Source organism: Pristis pectinata, chromosome 33, assembly GCF_009764475.1.
Source record: "Pristis pectinata isolate sPriPec2 chromosome 33, sPriPec2.1.pri, whole genome shotgun sequence".
Taxonomy (NCBI): Eukaryota; Metazoa; Chordata; class Chondrichthyes; order Rhinopristiformes; family Pristidae; genus Pristis; species Pristis pectinata.
This window is the reverse complement of record NC_067437.1, coordinates 20,118,633-20,142,274: the sequence shown is the minus strand read 5'-3', so window position 1 is coordinate 20,142,274 and position 23,642 is coordinate 20,118,633.

Sequence of the window (23,642 nt, the reverse complement as noted above, 5' to 3'; positions counted from 1 at the left end):
TCCCATCAGTGTCACCCTTCTGCAACAACACATCTCCTGCAGCTTCATCACTGGCATCTACTGCTAATGAAAATGGCTTTTCAAAGTCAGGTGATTTGAGCACAGGATGGTCGCATGAAATGGCTTTCAGTTTCTCAAATGCTTTCTGAACAGGTTCTGTCCAAATAAACTTCACCCCCTTCTTCAGAAGATTAGTTAAAGGAAGAGCAATACAGCAAAATTCTTACAAAACTTGCGATAGTATCCAACCGTTCCCAGAAATCTTCCAGCATTCCTCGTACCCGTTGGAATAGGGAACTCAGAGAATGATTGAACTTTTACCTGAACAGGGACTAATTTGCCTTGACCTTCAACGTAACCAAGATAAGTCACAGATGCGTGGCCAAATTCACTCTTAGCCAAATTTACTGTAAGGTTGGCTTTGGAGAATCTGTCAAACAATGTTTCAATGTTTCTATGAGCTTCCCATGTATCATTCCTAGTAACTAATTCGTCAATATAGGTCCCAATTTGTTTCAATCCCAGACCTCTGGTATTAGTCTTGAGTTTGATCTAGGATCACTCTCGTCAATATTGGGAGCGATCCCGGACGAGCCCCCAATTTGTTACGTACCAGCAACAATAGCAGAACGAAGTATAAGTGTTAGAATCTATTTTACTAGCAACTACCTGTAATAATAAGAAAAGTAAAAATGTTAGATAATAAACATTGACCCCGAAAATAAACGCAAGTGTGTGTGTGTGTGTGTGTGTGTGTGTGTGTGTGTGTGTGTGTGTGTGTGTGTGTGTGTGAGAGAGAGAGAGAGAGAGAGAGAGAGAGAGAGAGAGAGAGAAATTTCCAAACCCCAAGTCTAGGAATAGTTCTCAAAATTCAGTTCAGCAAGTCGTAGGTTAGAACGATGAGCAGAGGCTTTTGAAAACCTCAGTATATCGTAGAGAGAATGTAAGCAGTATTTACGAAATCCACATGTTCCACGATGGAACCCATTTCACACCTCAATCACCGATGATCTCCATTACTTCTTTCCGAAGTATCTGACACATCGAGGGCTCTCGATTTGTGGCCACCCACAGAAATATCTGCATTCCAGTACAGGTTAACGACTAAGTGGACACCACAGATTGCTCCAAAAATCCATACATGGATTGTATAGTGACAGTCACAGCTATTGTTCTTCATCCACAGATGCAGAGACCATCAGTCAGTCTCTCTCTCTCTTCCTCTCTCTCTCTCTTCAACTCTCTGCGCAAACAGCCAGTACGCTTCAGTTATAGTCTTGCAGTCCTTGGATAACACACACGCACGCACGCAGGCACGCACGCACACACACACACACACACACACACAAAACCGCTACACTCCAGGTACCTTACAGGGACATTCACCAAGTAGCAGCCTGCCTCGTAAGAGTACCTTTAATCTTACGACCTGTATTTACAGGAGTAGATCCTATTTTGTCGTCAGGTGACAGTAATTTGCAGCACCAAAGGAACGAATCGAAATGCAAGGAAGGCGTGGTGATTTGATTCGACAAGATTGGTGTGAGAGGAATTAGACGTCAGGGTACTGACCCGGGGAAATTAGACATCAGGGTACGGAGGCTGAGAAATTATACTTCAGGCTACTGGCGCGGAGATATAAAACGCAAGGGCAGCCTGAGCAGGATAAAAACCTAAGTGTGATTTAAAATAATATAAGGTATAGGTGAGGCACCCGAAGTCCTTATGATGGATACAGACAGGAAAATCGCTAACATAATAGGGATCAAAGGGACCCACAGTGCATACCATAGTGGATCATGCCAATAATGTATACTTATAACGATGATAGAGAAAGGATGGGATCCGTGAGACTCCGCTCGCTGAGAAAACGTCATGGTAGAAGTGACAAGAGGAAGATAAATGTGGAAGAGGAATAATTATACTAGTAGCCTTTATGAGCAACCAATGGGAACAGGTGTAAATTGCAGGACGAGAAAGGTGACAAAAAATGCTGGAGAATGGAGGCAGCTGTGTTGCCTACGGCCCCTCCAGCGGATGGGGATACAATTGAGTGGAAAAGTTTACAGGAGGAAACCTGCACATATGGATATAATAAGGATTACGAGTCACCCCCCCCCCCCCACCCTTCCTGTGGCAAGGACGTAAAGAAACCAGCCGCAGTCCCATCGGCGCCGATCAGGACAGTAACAAAGACGACGGGGGGACAGGTTATACAAACAGACTACTAGGAGCCTTTGACAGTCTCAGAGAAACATGACTATCAATGAACTACCTGTCTTAAAGAGAAAAAGCAACCGGGCATTTTGGGATAAGTTAGCAGAGTTAACAGAGGTCCACAGGCTAACAGATGATGACATCCACTACATAGTGAAGGTTGAAGTGCTACCTGCAGCTGGGACCTCTCTGCCGAGTAATTACCGAGATAGAACATGGGGCATGCAATCGGGAAAGAGTAATGCCCAGAAGTTTAATAATTCATAATTTTAAATGAGCTTTAAAAATTAACTCAGGAGGTCACACCAAATTAGACCTGGGTACACCCTGGTTAAACAGGAACCAAGGCAGAACCTGGAAGATTTGCAGAACAAACGTCAAGCTTTTCGTAATTGTTCAGGACAGGCAAATCCCCAGAGAAAATTTCGTCTTTCTCAATTTACTTCCGGCAGGAATTGTTCGTAAATTTGCAGATGACACCAAAATATGTGTGTCATAGACAGTGAGGATGTTTATCAGGAATTACAGAGAGATCTTGTTCAGATGAGTAAGTGGGTGGACGATTGGCAAATTGAATTTACTTCAGATGTGCGAGTTTTCGTATTTTGAGAAGACAAATCGGGGTAGGACATTCACAGTGAATGATAGGGCCCTGCGCAGTTTTGTAGAACAGAGGGACCTGGGAGTAAAAGTTCACTGTTCTTTGAAAGTGCCTTCACAGGTAGACAGGGTGGTGAAGACGTTTGCCTTCACAAGTCATGGCATTGCGTGGAGATGTTGGGATGTTATGTTGCAGTTGTATATCGGAGGGAAAAGTTTAGAGGGACATTGGAAAAAAGCGAGAAAATGGAACTAACTTAGATGAGTATCTTGGTCGGCATGGACCAGTTGGGCCGAAGAGTCTGTTTTCGTGCTGTTAGTCTCCAAGACTGTATAAACATGTTTTGACAGGATACCAGTTGAAGCAAGTCCGGGATGAGGCGGAGTAAATGACTTTGTTTCTGTATTAGGGAGGAGAGATGGTTTCTCACTGTAACTGGAAGATGCCTGCAAGATTAAGAATGAAGAGGGGGCTTTTTCACAAGGTATATGTGGGCTGAAAATGAGCTCACTGGACTTCTTCTCGGACCGTGATCGCGAACGGTGCCCAAGGCCTTTGAGGTGTACGACTCAGCCGTCATTCTGTGGAGTCCTCTGCGGGCAAAGGGCGTGAGACTCGTTGCTTTATTTGATATTTTCGTAACTCGATGCTTTGTTGATATTTTAATATATTTAGTACGTGAGGCTTGATGTCGCTGAAGTGTTCATTCTCCATCATTCATCTGAATCCCCGAAATCTGCTTACATTCCGTTACGTTCTGGCGAAGTCGACAGGAGTCTGTGCCAGGCCACTGCGTGAAAGAAAGTGTACTGGACATTGTAAGCGAACAACTCTAAGGAGTGGACTGTAGCGTTGAGGTTAAAACACGCCGACAATTAAAATTGAGTTGTCAGCTAAATATGTACTGGTTTGCTTAGCAAGACCAGTAAGTCATGGGCCTCGAATAATGCAGGTACAAGGACACCATGAGACCTTGAATTATTTTGCTGTCAGGGCCTATAGCAGTGACATAAGATAAACATGTTTTTCAGAAGGAGTAACCAGGACTTACTCGGATCCTGATGTGATAAATACTCCCTTCTTTTTGTTCGGGAGGATAATTAGTTTGAAATGTACATGACAGTTGCTTGTAAGATGAGGGAATAAGTACAGCTAACTATACAAGTGTGAGCTATAAGCCAGGGCATCGGACTTCTCTGCGGATTGGAATCGCAAACCGTGTTCCGACACCTGAGGTCTCTCAACCAACGCCGATCGCCTCCAGGGTCCTCAGCGGGTAGAGGGGCGTGAGAGTCGTTGCTTTATTGATATTTAAGAGAATCATTGTTTCATTGATACTTCAATATAGTTTCACAGATAAAGTACTTTGTAACCCAATATAATGAATGTATTATTACCCCGTCGTTGAGCGAATCCTTGAAATCTGAATAATTACATTCCATTACATCATCACGGGAACACATATCGGGAGCTGCTGTTCTGGACATCAGAGCTGTGGATTCCAGTGTACTGAGTGGACATTGCGATATGTCTCGTTACATGGCAAGCAGGAGGAAATTAATGTCCGATTGACAGCTGTTAATTGGTGCCAACATAACTCTTTGGTTGGGCCGCATTTGGGGTACTGTGTGCAGTCCTGGTCGCGCCATTAAGGAAGTATGTAAAGGCTCTAGAGATGTTGAAGAAGAGGTTTACCAGGATACTGCCTGGTACTCAGGGGAGTTTGGATAAACTTGGATTGTTTTCTCTGGAGCGTCGGAGACTGAGACCTGATCGCTGTTTATACAAGTCTAATATGCGTCGACAAGGTAAACATTCGACTAGATGGCATGGCATTAAGGTGAGATTGTGTATGTGTAAAGGAGATGTGCGAGACACGTTTTTTTACACAGAGAGTAGTGTTTAAGAGACTTTTAGATAAACATATCAGTATGTAGGAAATGGACGGATCTAGATTATGGGCTAGCAGAAGCGATTATTTTAATTTATCATAATGTTCGGCACAGACATTGTTGGCATAATGGCATATTTGTTCTATGTTCTGCATGATTATCCTGTTGACAAACACACAAGCATACTCGTTCAAAGCAGCCAGCTGGACGTGAGAACAGTGCGGATCCCAACGATAATACAACTAAGTGACTTTCGGCATGCGGACCACTTATTGCGGATGTCCTCCTCGAAAAGTTGGTTTTCACAGGTGCATCGCGCAGACTTTCTGTTTTCAATCAGCTTCCGCCCGCCAAACGCTGAGTTCCCTTGTGAACACTAATACCCTCTGGCTGCAGACAGTGAGAGGAAAGTGCGAGGTGTTTTGATTGGATGTTAAAAGACATCGAGAGGGATTGACAGGGTGGATGTGGAGAGTGGTTACTTACTCTTTTGATAGAATCGAGAACCAATTCGAGAATCGCAGCCAAATAAAAATTGTCTTGGTCATTTCAGACAGAGCTGAGGAATTTTCTATCAGAGAGCCACGATGCTTTGGAAAACTTGGATGAAAAGGGAGGCAGACGGAATGTGTTTCAATGACCTAAAGTAGACGCAGATCAATTTCTAACATGGAGAGGATGAAAATTTCCCAGGCAGGGCAAAATGTGAATTTAAAGTGAAATTCAGATTTGACATCTCGTGTTGGTGCAGGCATGTCGGGCCAGCAGAGGAGACACCAGGAAAAGGGTTTCCCCATTAAGCCTTTTGTGGAAAAGGCAGGTAGGTGGATCTTAGTCCACGGCCAGATAAGCCATGATCTTATTGAATGTCGGAGCAGGCTCTAAGGGCCAGATGGCCTGGTTCTGCTCATATTTCTTATTATCAGGAGAATGCGATTTGTCGGCACTGAAGATTTTACAAAAATCACTTCCAGGATGTGGGCTAATTAATAAGGTCGACATTTTTGCCCATCCGTAATTCTTCTCAATGTTATTCTGTTAAATGCATGCAAAGAGTATTGATTATGAAGGAGTTCCAATATTTAGACAGCGATGATAAGGACAGTTAATATATATCCCTGTCAGGATTGTGTTCCGTTCATAGGAACGTGGTGTTCCCATGAAGATCATGTCATTGCCGTTTTCGTTGGTTGGGGTCTCGGGTATGGCGGGGCTGTCGAAGTAACATGGGCGAGCAATTAAGAAGTGCGATTTATCGATGGTGAATACTACAGATATTGTGAAAGGGTGAGTCGAAAATTGAATACTTAAGGTTTTTATTGGGGTTTAATTCAAGCGGGCTGGATTGCCTTGGCCTGACTTTTGCCTTGTAGCAAAGCTGCAAAGGTTTTGTGAAGTCAGGAAGTGAGTCACTCGCCGCAGTATACGCAGCCTCTGACCTGATCTTGTAACCTTGATATTTATATGGCCGATCAATCTTGGTACCTTGTCACTGGTGAAGGCCAGCACGTTCTGCTGCGGGACACAGTGATGGTAAGCAGTTCACTGCTGGGACCGTAGGGGACATTGGAACCAGACAGGAGACCGTGGAAAAGATCAGGCGGTATGGGAGGGTGGGGCAGACAGTAGATCAGACTGGAAACAGGAGGGAGAGGGCAATTGGATCAGGCATAAGGAAGAGCGGGATGAAACAGTGGTTGACAATGGGATAATGCGGTAGAGCACAGTGGAATAAGGCCCTCGAAGAGAGATGGCTTCGGCGGAAGGAAAATGTTAGTCTCAAAAGCTGAACTATTTTGAAGGATCGTTGCTATCTAATGCAGCATCAGGTCGAAATGGCATACTATCCTGAGGATGTAAATTGGTATTAGGGACCGTAAAGCCATTATCTTGAATAGGTTTGTTGCTTTGACTTCAGTTCAATGTGGGCTTTTGAACAAATTGTCTAATCCAATGATCGGAAATCCACAATTTCCACTTAACATAGAGCAACTTCGCTGTCTGAGTTCTGATATTGCATCATTGCAATGTTGGCCGAGGTATGTAAAAGGACATCAGCAAAGCAACATGAGATGGAGAAACAAAGGACTGCGGAAGAGATGGAGAGATGGGCTTCGTATTGTTTTAAACAATATCCCCACTGATACGAGAATATTTCTTCTAAATTGCACCCATTCGTGTGATCAGGTTTTCTAGCCTGAGGAGTTTCTCAATTAAAGCCGAGAACGAAATATGATTCATCACAGTGGGAATTACACCTGCTGTCGTCACCTGTTTGTCCACAGTTTTGGAATTCCCATTTTAACTGTTTTGAAATCTCCATTTAACCATGCGAATCGGGAATGATATAAACATCTGTCCCCTCACAATTTCTTCTGGAAAGATTGCCTATAGCACAAAGAGGCACATTGTTTCACATACAAGATGTGGGAGAGGTACCACAATGTTGTAGGTGATAATTTCCATCATTGGAGTTCCTGGTAAGTGAGGGTAAAATCTCAGGTTGTGTTACTCCGTGTTTGTTTGTGCAAATGGAAACGAATAAATGACATGGAATTTCAACAAATACTTTAACTTTGTCTTCATGAAAGGTAACAGGAATAAAGTCTTGCAATAATAGGTGACAGAGAATCGTAGCATGCAAAGTGGAGATGACAGACAGGGTCATCCCCTGACTGACAAATATACCGCTTTGGATATTGATGGGCGAGATTGCCCCGTAGACTAAGGCAGCAGTAGCCATAATGGATGATTCTGCTGCACAGAAGAAAATACAAAGAGAATAAGAAGGCTATACTGATACAGGGTCAGTACTGAATGTCAGAATGCCATTCCATACTGGATGTCAGACGGGTGTTTCAGTGCAAAAATGCGAGATTCATTTTGGGATCAAGAATGTGTTGGAACGGTTGAAGGACGTTGGGGAGGGGTGGGTGAACTGCCAGTTGTTGTGATACATGTGATTGCCAACGATAGGTAGAGAAAGGAATTAATTGCAAAAGCGAGTGGATAGATACTCCGGGGTAAATTCGAAAGAGGGACCAAAGATAGTTATCTTAAGATTGCTCCCAATGCCTCGGGTAAGAGCGAGTAAAAGTACGAAGGTAGAACTGAGGAACAATTTGCTGGAGAGATCACGTAGAGACAATGTTTCAGATTCTTGTGACGTGGGTTACAATTATGGTGGAGGTGGGACCAGTACAAACTGGTTGCGCATGAGCATGGTCCGAGACGAATGACTTCTCGGAGGCTGAGCGGGTGGTTTTGTACAGTGGTGTTATGTTCCAGTGCTGTCCGAGGGGATTTAAACTAGTGCAGCGGTTAAGGAGTGTTGAGAAAAACGAACGATTAACAATGAGCGGAACTTCCGACATAAAAGGAAGAAGCAACCGTGGAAAGTAGGGGAAAGGTATGAGAATTAACAGGGATGAAGCTTTAAATGAACACATGGAGCGAACACTTTACAAGGAAAATACGTCTAAAATGTTGTGATTCGATGTACGGGACATTCGCAAGAGGGCAAGAGATTTCATGGCATTGAGAAATAAACCGCTATGGTACTGTTGTTAATACGTCGTCATTGGGACCGAGGATGGGGAATCCAACATAAAGAATTACAGGCAAGAAAGAAAAGGTGATGAGGTGGTCTAAGTAATGGATAAAGTCAATGCAATGATGAGGCAGGAATTTTCTGGGGGAATACTGATGTGCAACATTTATTAGTGGAGCAAGAACTAAGAAGGGGCAGTAAATGCTGATTGTTTTTGCCACCAAAAGCTCCGATGTTGCGAAACTTGGAACGAAACAAGAAAATGGAGACACGTTATGAAGCTACAACTGTAATCACGGGAACATTAACCCATGTATACATCAGTCAAAACATACTCGCAATGATACTGTGGAGAACAAGATAAGATAGGAGAAGATATTTAATTATTCGTCATATGTACGTCGAAACACACAGTGAAATGCGTCTTTTTTCATTACTGAGAATGTGCTGGGGGAAGCCCACAAGTGTCACCACACTTCCGGCGCCAACATAGCATGTCCACAACTGCTAACCTGTACGTCTTTGGATTGTGGGAGGAAACCGGAGCACCCAGAGTAAACCCACGCAGACACACTGGGAGAACGTGCAAACTCCCTACAGATAGCGACGGGAATTGAACCCGAGTCTCTGGCTTTACACTAACCGCAGCACTACCATGCGGCGAAGGTTCTGCCGGAGCGCGTCCACAATATTTCTGTTACTAAGCTACTACGTTGATGCGACCGTTCGGAGCTGACTCTCTTGGACTGTACATTGTGCACTGAGAAGGATCTGTGCTTGGTCTTTCGGTAAAGAGCAGCCATAACGTGAAAAGAGTTTTCATTCAAATGAAGACGGAATTTGATGAATCAGACACCAGGCTCCCGAATCTGATCAAAGAAATCTCTAAGGCAATTAAGCATGAATTGTCTCCGTAGTTTGGCGAACTTTAATGAATTGTTAATTGATTTATTATTGTCACAAATATCGAGGTACAGTGAAAAATTGTCTTGCATACCGTTTGTACCAATCAATTCATTGCAACAGTGCATTGAGGCAGTACAAGGTAAAGCAATAACAGAATGCAGAATAAAGTGTTAAAGTATTAGACGAAGTGCAGGGCAGGTAGACGATAAGGTGCAAGGTCATAACGAGGTAGATTGTGGGGTCAAGAGACCATTTTATCGTGCTCGGGGAACACAAGAAATTCTGTAGATGCTGGAAACTAGAGCAACACACACACAATGCTGGAGGAACTCAGCAGATCCGGCAGCATCTATGTAGGGAAATAAATAGTCGACGTTTCGGTTCGACGTCTGTCATCAGGACAGGAAATCAAGAGGGTGCGCCAGAATAAAATGGAATGGGGAGTGCTAGGAGAACAAGCTGGCAGGTGTTAGGTGAGTCCAGGAGAGAGGGGGAAGGTATGTGAGTGGGGAAGGGGATGAACAGGAATGATGTGAGAAGCTGGGAGGTGATAGCTGGAAGAGATTAAGGGCTGAAGAAGGAATCCGTTAGAAGAGTAGGCCATGGAATAAAGGGAAGGAGGTGGGGAACCAGAGGGATGTGATGGGCAGGACGTGAGGGCGAAGAAGATGAAAGAGGAGGGGTGTGGGGGCCACAGGAATGAGGGAAAACAAAGGAGGGATAGAAAAAGAGTGCAGTGGATACTAGAAGTTAGATAAATCGATGTTGATGTCAGGATCTCGCGGTGGCCAGCCACTTCAGTTCCACTTCCCATTGCCATACTGACATGTCTATCCACGCACCACTCTGTTGCCACTTTAAGGCCCGGCGTAGCAGCACCTCACATCCCGTTCTGGGAGACTCCATTCTGATGGCATCAACATCGATTTCAGGCTTTTGTATCTTATGCCGGATTGGAGATGGGAGAAGAGAGAATGTCCGGGGTGAGTGAGGTTTCTGATTATGTTGGCTGCTTTACTGAGGCAGCGAAAAGTATATACAAGTGTTTATGGAGGGGAGGCTGGTTTCCGTGCTGTGCTGAGCCGTGTTCACAACTCTCTGCGATTTCTTGCGGTCGCGAGCAGAGCAGCAAATGTCTTGACGGTGTAATGCAATAGATAAAAAATATGTACGTGAACTGGAAAATATTTTGTTTACAAGAATAAGTCAGGAAGGATGATTTAAGATACGATTACGAAGGAAATTACGAGCAATAGGCAATAGCAAGTAAAGGCATATAACATTTTAAAAAGACCACAGGTTTTAGGACTAAGAGCTTTTTTTAAATGCAGGAAACGAGGTCAAAATCGATTAAGAATGAGAAGATGGAGTATGAAAACGCAGTCGCCGGAATAAAAAATAGACTGAAAATTATTCTGTAATTCTATAAAGAGAGAAAATGCAGTGAAGACAAATGAACATCTTTTACAAACAAAAATGGGCTAAATTATAAATGGGAGTAAAACTAACGGAGCAATTAAAGATCTTGTTTTTTTCAGGAGCACAGGCAACCCTCCCACGTAAGGGAATGCGGATCTAGAGAGGGTCGGGGTGGGAAGAGGGACACCTGCATTCGGAAAGCCTGAGTGCGACGGAAATGAATGGTTCTGAGGGCTGACAAATCCTGAGGGACTGATAATCTGCATCCACGTGTACTAAAAGGAATGAAACTGGATATAATGGGTGCATTGTTGGTCACCTCCCACAGCTCTGGATACTTCACCCTGCCAGGCTCCTTGCTTGTTATTTTTTCCTAAGATCCTGTCACCTGAATTTACTCTTTGTGTGATAATATTACAAGGTATTCCATCGGTGACCATTGTGAAGAATCATGGTCAGAGATATTGCCTTGCTAAACACAGTGCTGTTTTATTATAATCCATCAAATGAAAAAAAAACTGTTACCTGTAACTCCCGGGGGTGCTGATGGAGGAGATCAACACTGAAGAAACAGTACGTATAAATTTAATAGAATGCATTTGGAATTTAACGCCGTGTTTTAGAAATTCTAAATTACAAGCTTCGACAAATTTCAACAAATCTGGCTTTAGTGGGACAGCTGGGGCACAGGGAAGGAATATCTCATGCCAGGTATCACATTGGACAAATTCGCTGATAGTGAGTTACTGACCAAAGTGGAACACTAGACCCTGGGGCCACGTATCACAGTGCGCGTCTGTCAGAGTACACTTGTACTGACTGCGAGTTAGTGACCGGAGCTGAATACCTAAACTATTGGCCATATATAATTGGACGTGTATTCCATGACTAACTCCACCCAGTCCAGTTACATTTTTCATACAGTGCCACTGTTGCCTCACGACAAATTTCCTTCAGCTTCACTCTGCAGCTCTCCTGGTGTTGCAACACAAACGGAGTTTCCAGAGGCCCGCGTAACACCAATGGCCTTCAATTAAATCTGCAAATTACGCTACATCATATTTTTCCAGCATGATTAAAACATGATAGGTGCTTACTCGCTGCTGCAAGTGGTCTGGTCCGCTGCTCGTTAGGTCCACGCCATTAACTTACAACTTCTCCAACGTTTCTTTACCCTGAAAGAGGCAAGTCGGGGAGTGCACCGCCGGCTTAGAGCTCACAAGAGTTGACCCGGCTCTAGTAGTTCATTTTGATTGATAGATGAAACGTGTGTTTAGACACGGAGAATATATGTTTGCTAATACGCACTGTCTGTGGCCTTTCCTTTATCCGGTGAATTTCCTGGCGATTGTGATCCTGTACCGGAGAATGTGCGGCCTCCCCCCCCCCCCGCACCATTCGCTACCTGGTGGCCATGGCAGCAGCGGATCTACTGTTCATTATTACTGAGGACATTTTGTATCAGATTAACGTTCATTTTTTACCGGTGTGTTTCCTTGACATCACACCAGTGTGCACGGTTGTCAACGTCCTGACATATGCAGCGACAGACTGTTCTGTGTGGTTCACCGTCACTTTCACCTTTGATCGATCTGTAGCCATTTGTTGTCAGAAACTAAAAACAAAATATTTCACCAGGAAAACTGCAGCTGCGGTCCTGGCAACAACTGGTGTTCTACTTTGTCTGAGAAACTTTCCTTTCTACTTCACATTGGAACACGGTAAGATAATCCACAATGTACCCTGGTTCTGTTATACGAAGCAAAGTTATTACAGTGAACTCGGTTGGATTGCATTTGACTGGTTCGATACGGTTTTAACACTTTTTCTTCCTTTCTCTGTAATTTTGATTCTCAATGCTCTGACAGTCAGACACATTTTAGTAGCCAGTCGGGTCTGTAAGGAACTGAGAGGTCAGAGCAAGGGGGAGAAAGGCAATGACCCGGAGATGGAGAGCAGGAGGAGGTCTGCGATTTTACTCTTCTCCATCTCCGGCAGCTTCATCCTTCTGTGCCTTATTTACGCGATTGAATTCATCTATTATCAAGTCACAGGAACGCGAGCACAATGGAATGATTTCAATCTTATTTTTGCAAAAGTGGGATATTTGCTAAGTAATATCAGCTGCTGCACGAATACATTTATTTACGCAGTGACTCAGTCCAAATTCAGGGACAGGTGAAGAGACCGGTGAAATATTCACTCAACTCCCTGCTTCTGTTCGTTAATCAGGCTGTCCCCCGTCGCAGCCAAGAGCCGGCCTTTTGTGTCTCCAGTCCGGGCTCCAGCTCCTGACATTCCCAGCCTTATCCACTAGGGGACGCTGCTGGGTTGTATGTCCATCAGCAGCAAGTTCAGGGAACTCCGGCAATCTCAGAGACCACTGCCTCCCGACAGCCAAAGAGTCATTGAGTTATGAAGGACGCAAACCCGTTCCACTCACAATTCTCGCTGCGGCATCCTCGATTCACAATGCCCGATATAAGTAACGAGCTATCTACATTACCTGTGATCGAGACCTTTCCTCCACCCATTATTTAATGCAAGGACACGGCAGCCATTTGGAGCGTTTAATGTTCCCCGAAACCGAGCATGAACGACAGATTGGTGAGGGTTATTCTGTATCACATTTACCTTCAGCCAATAACCATTTAATGGTTGTCTTGCGCAGCCGTATACAACTTTCAAGAGTGATGGTTATATATTGGTCAGATATTTGCTTTGCGTGATACATCGCTTCTGCAACCACTTCAAGCTGTAGTCACCATTGGCAGTGCGTCCTCCAACATAAAACACATATTTGGAGAATATTTGCATTCAATTCTTGTCAACAGAATAGAATGGCAACCATTTTACAACATCACCACACAACTGAAACCAGTACTAGCGCTGGAGAGGGCCCAGAGGAGATTCGCCGGGAGTTTGCTTTGATGAAGCGATTGAGTTACAGGGAGAGTCCGCAGAGGCTCAGTCTGTCTTTCCTCTGCAGAGGTAGATTCAGAGGGGACTATTGACATTATAACATTCTGAGGGATAGGATAGTGTAGACAATTGAAATTTTCCCTCATTGCAGAAGTAGATCAAACTGCAGGCCACAATCGTAAGAGATTTAGAGGGAATCTGATGGGAACCTGTTTCATCCAGAGAGCGGCGAGTACCTTGAATACAGAGCTGAGAAGGATAGTGGAAACACAGACAATGACAACATTTAAGGAGAGTCGATGCGATCTGTTGATAATGGGCGGGTGCACGTTGGCCGGTGTGGTCATGGTGTCTACAATGGCCTGTTTCCTTGCTGTACGATTTTATGAGTCGATAACACACAGTCTGAACCCAGAGTTGATCTGCAGGCATTTTAGCGTATCCTATTCTCCTTCAGCACCATGGAATTAACTGACTGGGGCGTCATTTCAACCAGCCCACAACCCCTCTCCACCCATCATGTAATAGTTTGAAGCTGGGGAGGATATAATTGCAGCTTGTCACATTCTCCTTCAGCTTTGCGTAGGCTGTACTTTTGCACTACATCTCTTTCTATGTACAAGTTTGTGGCAGACATTTACAGCTTCTAGCAACTTGCCACATGCCCCTCACTCATGAGTTCATGGCAGACGAGGGTGATTATCGCCAGTGTATTTGGAAATACTGCTTCTACATCAACAGGGAAGCGAGCTACCCTTTGGCCGAGTAAGCTGGACACAGCACTGTCACACCAGTCCTGCTGTTGACTGACTCCAGCGTTGAGGAAATAAAGGAGGCACCCTGTCAAAACCTGCATAAACAATAAATCCAACACATGGTAAACCAATATTGAATGAAAACTGACCAGAATTTCAATGGCAGTTTCCTGTGCGGAACCAAGGTTCTGTTCACAGTCATGAAGTGGTACGGCACCGAAACAGGCCCCTCGGCCCATCGAGAACATGCACCTTTTGACCATCTACTCTAAACCTATTTTCCAACATTAGGACCATATCTTGCTGTATATTGCTTATTGATATGTCAAACACAGAAGATGCCTCTGATTCCACCACAGGCTCTGACAGCGTGTTGCAGGTATCAATTACTCTTCGTTCAGGAAAAACACATTCTTTAATGTTCCTTCCTTCCCGTTAAACCTATGCCTTCTTATATGTGATACCAATATCATGGGGAAATACTTTGACTGGCCACCCTTTCGATTCCTTTCATAATCTTACGTACTTCTCTCAGGTCACACCTTAGCCTCCTTTACTCCAGGTAACAGAAACCCAGTCTCTCCAATCTGTCCTAATAAATTAACTCTCTCCAGAACAGTTTTGAGGGGATAGCTACACCTCAAGGATTGTAGCCGTTCAAGAAGAAAACTCACAACCACCTCTTCGAGGACAATTAGGAATGGCAATTTAATGTTGGCTGAACCAACGAAGCTCACATCCTTTCAATGATTATAATAAGTCTTTACCTCCTGGAAAGAGGCTGGTTAATCGCTTCTGTTCCCTATCCACAGCTTTCACATCCTTCCTACAGTGTGGCGACCAGAATGTCACGCAATAATCCAAGTGTGGTATAATCAGTCATCTGCATTGTTTCATCATAACGTCCCAACTCTCATATTCTATGCTGCACTATGAAGGCAAACACGACATATTCCTTCTTCACCTCCCTATCGAGCCGTGATGCCATTCAGAGAACTAAGGACTTGTACCGCTCCTCCTCTCTGTTCGTCAGTCCTTAGTACCCCACTATTTACTACGTATAATCTTCACATATTTCACTTACGAAAAGACATCACTTATCACATAGGCATTAAATCCATCTACCAAAGTACGGCCCAACATTCTAGTTGATCGTTATTTTGTTGTAGCGACACACAATCTTTCTGACTTCATGTCATTGGCAGCCTTATTAATCATACCTTCTTCATTCTTATCCAGGTATTAGTAGTTTCACAAACAGCAGGGATATCAGCCCCGAGCTCTGGGGTACAGCAGTGGTCACAGTCTTCCAATCAGAAAGAAAACTTCTTTCTACCACAATGCTCCTGTCCTGCGCTGAAGGAAACGATAAAGTAACCGGCCATATAAACTCAATAGTTGGAATTTAACTCGGTGTTATCTGAATTCCTTTGGTCTGCCTGTCAAAAAATTAAACGTTTACACATATTTCACCATATTTGGACTTGTCTCCAACATTCATTGACACTAACACATATCTGTATCGTCATCAGACTTTACCCGTCAAACATTGTTGTACCAACAATCGAAGGTCAAATGGAAAGACGTTTGATTGTGGCCTGTTCCACAAGCTCGAGAAATTTATGAATGGTTCAACTAAAGCTATAATGCATCAGTCAAATTACTTGATGTGTGATTTTTTTGCATAAAAATAGAGTGTTCGACAGCTCATCAGGCATTGCAGACAGAACTAACCCTTGTTCACGTGGGAACATAGTACTCTGAGAGATCGCCATGTTCATTGTGTTCAAAATCATCTGGAGTGAAAGAAAATTTTCGTATGAGTAACTTTTTAATTTTAAAGATAAGATCTTTATTAGTAACATGTACATCGAAACACACAGTGAAATACATCTTTTGCGTCGTGATTTTGGGGAGCAGCCCGCAAGTGTCGCCACGCTTTCGGTGCCAACATAGCATGTCCATAACTTCCTATCCTGTACGTCTTTGGAATGTGGGAGGAAACCGGAGCACCCGGAGGAAACCCACACAGACACAGGGAGAACGTACAAACTCATTACAGAGAGTGGCCGGATTTGAACCCGTGTAGCTGGCGCTGTAAAGCATTGTGCTAACCACTATGCTACCGTGCTGTCCTTCACGCCGGGACTTCACGCGTAAAGAAATTCAAGCCAGGACTGGTTTGGAAGAGATTCATGGGGATGTTGTCAGGACTGCAAAATTGCAGCTGCGAGTGTAGATTGGCACCAGGGTCATTACGGAGTGGGTGCTGGTGACCGGCAGTTAAGCTAAGACCGGCGATCGCGAGTGTTTAGAAAATGCCAAGATGACCAGCACGCTAGCGGGATACCTGATCGCCACCGCGAACCCCGAGTTGAGGCCAGTGGTCCTGCCCCTTCTGGGAACGGCTAGTGGGAAGACCGTACGGGACGCTATCACTCTCCTGGAAGGGCTGCAGTACATGCAGCGGGTCGCTCAACCAGGACCGCAGAGCAGAGACGAGGGCTGCAGACACGAGCCCTTGTCTCACGCGCAAACAGTTTTACCTAGACCTGTTGCGCCTGGGGTGGACCGCGCCAGCATAGATGGGGTCCCAACCTCCGCTCTCTACGCGCGGTAGAAAGAGCTCTGGAAAAAGCCCGACACACGGGGAGCCCCAATCGCCGGACCACGTGGGCTACTCCCGCAGACACTGATACTGCCTCCACCCCTCTCCCAATTGAAACAGTCTCCCCTGTGCTCAGGGCTCAGCTCCGAGACCTGATGCAAGAACCCTCACCCATGGGGTGGCAGACCTCCAACCCTCTCCCATTAGATGAAGGCCAGTGTCCCCATCGCATTTGCTCCATCACCCTCCCCCGCCTGGGGGACCTGAGGCCACACATAGCCGTAGCGGTGCACTGGGGAAAGGGGAACGTGCAGGAGTGGATGACACTCATCGACACAGTGCTCAACACACCATCGTCCCGGGAAACACCGCTGCGTGGAAGGGGGCACAGATGCAGATAGAGGGGTTGGGGGGTTTCCTTTTGTCCGCAAAGGAAGTCAAAGTCCGCATAGCCATCGGAAACCAACCTCCTCGAACTGTAACTGTTTTAATAGCAGCCTCGCCTGAGTGCACACTGGGGATAAATGTCTTAAAGGACAGACCCTACACACCAACCAGGCGAAGTTCACTTTTGGAGTTTCCCGGGCTACGCGGCGGCCAAATGGGAACCGGTTGTCTTTTCCCCCATCCAAGGTCGTCTGCAGTCGACAGTATAGGGTGCCGAGGGGACAACAATACAGCACTGAGGCCGTCCAAGCCCTGCTGCGAGGGAAAATCATCCGAGCCGCAGCTTCCCCCTTTAATAGCCCCGTCTAGCCTGTCCGCAAAAAGAATGGGATGTGGCGCATGACGGTGGACTACAGACACCTTAACAAGACTGGACCACCAACCAACCCCCCGCCCCACCCCCCCACCCCCCACCCCGCCGTACCCGACATAGTCGCTCTGGTCGACGATATTACAGGGCGCCAGACAAACCGTGGGTGCAGTTGTGGATTTGACCAATGCATTCTTTTCCATACCCCTGCATCACACCTCCCAGAACCAATTTGCATTCATCTGGGACGGGAGACCTTATACCTTCCAACGTCTACCAAAAGGGTACATTCATAGGCCGACAATATGCCACGGGTTAATCTCCCGAGATCTGCAAGTCATTCAACTTCCCAGAGGGGTGTCAGTCGCCCATTACATTGACGACATCCTCATACAAGGGCCGTCTGAGGCCATTGTCTCAGAGGCTCTTGATATGCTAATTTCCTCCCTTGGAGAACGGGGCTGGGCCATTAATACGGAGAAGGTGCAAGGCCCAGCCCAGAATGTCCTGTTTCTCGGGATTCAGTGGCACGCAGGCCAACGACACATTCCTGAAACTGCCAGAAACAAGATCTTAAATTTTGCCGTCCCCTCCAACAAAACTGACATCCAGAGCTTCGTGGGTCTCCTTGGCTATTGGGGGCAGCATATACCCCACCTCACCGTGCTCCTGAGACCCCTCTATAGGGTCTCTCGAAAGAAGGCCACCTTTTCCTGGGAACTTGGACATCAGGCTGCCTTTGAGACATCGAAGCAAGCTGTGGAGCAAGCCCTGCGACTTAGCCCCTGCCAGGAAGGTGTCCCCTTCGAGTTACAGGTCTCCGCTAACAGTCGGTTGCTGAATGGATCCTCTGGAAGAAGGTCCAGGGGTGAAGAGTCCCGCTCGGCCTCTGGACAAAATCATTCCCTGAGGCAATTACTCGCTACAGCCCTTTCGAGCGCCTGCTGCTTGACAACTACCTGGCACTCCTCGCCACCGAGCACCAAACCGGCAACGACCATGTGGTCCTTCGCCATCACCTGCCCATAATGCGTTTGGTCAAGTTCACTGAATCCACAAACAAAGAGGGCCGAGCCCAGAGGTCCTCTATAGTTAAGTGGAAGTGGTACATCGCGGACCGGGCCGAACCCGGTCCGGAAGGGGTCAGCCGCCTGCACAAACAGGTCATGTCCTTCCCCCAGTCCCAGAACCCACCCCCAGACAAAGAGGGAGCGGCTGGATCCAGCCAACTGGCCGAACTGGCGGGAGTAGCACTCACCCTACAGAACACCACCGGGCCATTCCATATTTATACCGACTCTTGGGCAGTGGCTAACGGTATTGCGGTGTGGATGGCACGGTGGCACAGAACTGGGTGGGAAATTCATGGACAACCCTCTGGGGTCAGGGACACTGACGTCTTATCTGGGATCAGGCCGCCTACAGACAGATCTCCGTCCACAACGTGGACGTTCATACCCACAAAAATACACAAGAGGGCATACTTAATGCCGCTGTGGACCAGGCTGTCCAGAAATACCGCGCTACCGCCTCCCCGGAGGAAAGTAACCTTAGCGCGTTAGCTGCATGGGAACACCGCAAGAGCGGTCACGTAAGGGCCGACGGTTGGGCAGAACAGTTCTGGGTCGACCTCACAGTGGATCAATGCAAGACCACTGCCGCTGAATGCTCCCTCTGCCAATAAATCAAGCCACGAAGGCTGGCCAGCAGGGCCACCGGGTCACATTCGCCGCGGCACGGGAGCGGGTCGCGTGTGGCAGATAGACTATATCGGACCGCTCCCAAGCCACAATAAAAAGCAGTACGCTCTGACGATAGTGGACACATACTACGGTGTTCTGGTGGCGGTGTCCTGTGAGAGGACCGACCAGAACAGCGCCATCAAAGGATTACAGTACCTCTCCTCCATCTATGGAGTCCCATGGGAGGTACAATCCGAACAGGGCTCACACTTTGCTGGGGATAAAGTCTATAACTGAGCGGCTGAGATGGGGATCACGTGGCTGTTCCATATACCTTAACATCCACAGGCATCAGGTCTGGTTGAAAGAATGAACGGCCTGCTGAAAGAGACAGTACGCACGCTAACGCGTTCCCACACACTGCAGGGATGGTCGAGTGTGCTGCAGCAGGCCGTAGACCAGCTGAAAACACGGCCCACTGGCCAAAGAGGGGTCCCCATTATCCCGCCATCTGGCACACTCCCCACTTCCCGATTTACAAGACCCCGGACCCCCCGAGACCGAAAACTCAGGGAGAGTGATCCGATAGTCACAGAGAACCACTCAGAAGGGAGCAGTCGTTGCGCGTGGTCCCGGGGACACCTGTTGGGTCGCGATTCCGGGTCACACTAACCTATCCTGTCTTCATACCCAACACCTGACCCGCCGAGAATGAGCCTGTTCCTCAACCACCCCCTCCCCCACTCCAGGATAATGGCACTACTTCAGTCACTCCTTCTGCTCAACGCGATGATAAGCATCGGGACGTCTGCTAATACCTTCCTCAGAGTCGCCTACGAATTCGCCAGCACCTCCAATAAATCAGACTGCTAGATTTGCGTCCGAACCCCAGCACACGCCGGTGAAGCCCTACCAGTTACACCGATTCCTCTGGATGATCTTCAAATGAACTGCTTACATAGACTTTTTGCGTCTGCCTGGTTTGTTATATCTGTTTTGGGGGCTTGGCGGATGGAAGTCCCCCACCACTCCCCTCACCACCATAGGACATCCCTTCTAGCACTTCCCGATGGGGTGGGTGTTTCAGGAACTGGTATTTCCCTCCCTCCAATTTGACCTCCACCGAGTCCCCACCCTCCGAGGCATCCTACAGCCGCTGAGAGAGCAGAGGAGATGCTGGTGCAAACTCCAGAATGAGCGTATTTCCACCCTTTCAGTTGGCCACAGTGATTGCGAGGGAAACTGGTACCCAGGGGCCTCAGTGACCTCTGACGGTGGTGCCGCTAAGTTGGGGGCTTGGACAGAATTTGTTTAGTGTGTTCAGGGAAGTTTCCTGAGGCAATATATAGGAAGTCCCTACTCGGGAGAGGGCAAAGCTTGAACTGCTCTTGCCTAACAGGGTGGGAGAAGTGACTGAAATACAACTAGGGACCACTTTAGGAACAGTGACCATAGTTTTATAAGTTTTAAAATAGTTATGCGAAGTGATAGAACTGGTCTACAGGTTCTAAATTGGGACAAGAAACATTTTGACATTATGACACAGGAACTTGCAAAGGATGATTGGAGTACGTTGTTTGCGACAAAAGGGAGACTTTTAAAGGGGACATACTGAGAGATGAAGGTCTGTATGTTCCTGTCAGAGGGTCCATTATTCTCAGTCTGTGAGCTTCCTACAAAAATAAATTACAACATTATTAAGAGGCACATTAGGCTGTGGGCTCTGCCCACTGGATCTTTAATGGACAGTAGGTGTTAAACAACATTATGGGACATACCTCACGGACATCTTTGGCAATGCAGTGGAAATTTAATTGGAAAAATAAATCATTAAGCAGACCCGGCTACCCAGGAATAGTCCATCCAAACTAACTATACCTAGCCTGTGTTTGAAACTGGCACCATCTACTTCCACCTCTCTTCACTTAATCCAGCACAGTAAGCTTCTATTACAGTCCCCAAATTATGCAGCCCCCACCTACACTTTGAAGAGATGCTGAGGTAAGATAGATTAAATATATCTGAAGGATCTATCTCTCCAACAACAGCATTGAGTCAGTGTTGGACATTGGGCTGTGTATACTGGATCTGTAATGTACAGCGGATTGGACAGTAAACTTCCACAGGGTAATTGCTTCCTTGCATCTGTGTTGGACGTTGGGCTGTGTGCTCCAGAACTCTCATGAGCAGACAGCACATGGGAACTTGGCAGCTGAAGGCAAACCTACCAATTGTGAAGCTGCTAAATTTGTGAGTAATCGAGATGTCACAACAGCCAAAAATTCTTAATAATGGAGGCGATTGCAGAGACAAGGAGGGAAGAGGCCATGGAGGGAATCCAAAACCAGGATGAAAAAATTATGACCAGGTGATGTGTGAATGAGACAAAGAGAAAAATGAGAAACAGGGAGAATTTTGCTTGGTATCCTAAACGGTCATGGATACACTGTTTGTATTTTTCACAGATTCTCTCTCTACCACCACCCTCTCCCTCTGCGTTTGTTCCTCCTCATCAGATCCCTGTTCCCATTCCACCAGTACCAATATCCCCTTGTTTCCATGTTGATCTGTTGTAGTTTTTGTCTCTCTCTCTCTCTCTCTCTGTGTCTGTCCACTTGCCCCATCTCCCTTTTCCCTTCCCTCTCCCATTCCACCAACCCTTCTATTGTTACACATTTCAATCTGTCGCTCAGTTGTCTCCTGCAAAATTGACCACAGTTACCTGTGCCCCGGAAATCAAAGTTACACAGTTCTCATTCAGCATGCTGTCACAAAGACTGGCAGAATTGACCAGCGGAGTGTTTCTATTAGAATTGGAATGGCTGGGGAAGTGAGAGTAAATTATTGATGAGACACTGAACAGAAAGAGGCCATTCAGCGCAAACTGCCATGGAAACTCTGTATGACTCTCTCTCGCCCATCCCTGCTCAACTGACTCCCCTCATTTCCTTGTTTCCATCTGTTGCTCATTATTTTTCTTTATATTTCAAATATAGACGTTATTCAGAATAAAAATATAGATAAAGGAAGAACCAGTGAGAAACTTCCATATTTCATTCAGTGGTGTAATTTTTTTTGCAACTGTGACCTTTCACCAAATGTTACCGGCACCTCTGATACGGAGTGTAATTTCTTCTTAGTCTATGCGCTTCCCGTTAGAAACAGGATGACAAAACATGGCAGAATTAACCTGCAATGTGTTCCTATTAGAATTGTAATGGCCGCAGAAGCAAGAGCAAGTTATATGGAATATGGTGTACAGAAACGGGGCATTCAACCTGATAATTCAAAATGTCATAGAAACACTGTGTCCCTCCTCCTCCCTCTCTCCCTAATTCACTCAACTCTCTCTGGCTTCCTTCTTTCCATCTGTTGCTCAAATTGCATCTGTGACTTTCCATTAAAAGTTCTCTACGTCACTGGTGTGAAAAGTCCTTTTTTCTCAGTTCTTGTGCCAGAATGGTGCAGAATTGATCCATGCAATGCTTCAATTAGAATTGTAATGGCTGCAGAAACAAGAATGAATAATATAGGCTACAGCATAGGAACATGTCATCCAGCTGAACAGCTCCATGACACATTTTGTACTTCACCCAACCTCCGGCAATGTGCTAGTGCTGGCCACTAAGCTGTCCAGTGGACAGAGTGTACTGGATAAGGAATATCTCAGGATAATTCCTTGTGTACTGAGGGTGTCCCAGGACTAAACATTGATCTGTGTACTCGGAACTACGTTGGGCAGATAACACCTGGGGGCTTTGGCAGCCCAAGGCATAACGACCATTGTTAGAGCCATTAATTTCAGATTTATGGAACGGACAGAATTTGAAGAACTCGCTTACCTTGGAGAGTTAAAAAGATTATCAAGAGGATTGTAAAGTTAGGAACCATGAAGGGGATTTAAAATCTGGGTCAGAATACCATGATTGAGATCACCAGAGCGCTGATGGGTGAATGAGAGTGCAAACTGGGAATCAGGGATCATCGTATTCATTCCTTCAAAGTAGCAGGGGTACTTTGTCTGTTTCTATGTGTGTCTCCCTCTCATCATCTTCCTTTGTTTCTGTGTGTCCATTTGTTGCTCAGTTTGCATATGTGACCTAGCACCAATGTTAACACCCCTGATAAGGAAAGTAAGTTGTTACAAACAGAACAGTAGAACAGGACAGAGTTGACCAGTGGAATGTTTCTATTTGAACTGCAATGGCTGCAGAAGGGAGACGAAACTGAAGAATTTAAAGAAAAATGGGAATAGTCTGGAGCAAACTGCTCATGGTGTTAGGGCTAATGTATTCCCACGAATCAGGACTGGTTGTTTCATGGAAGGCAGCGA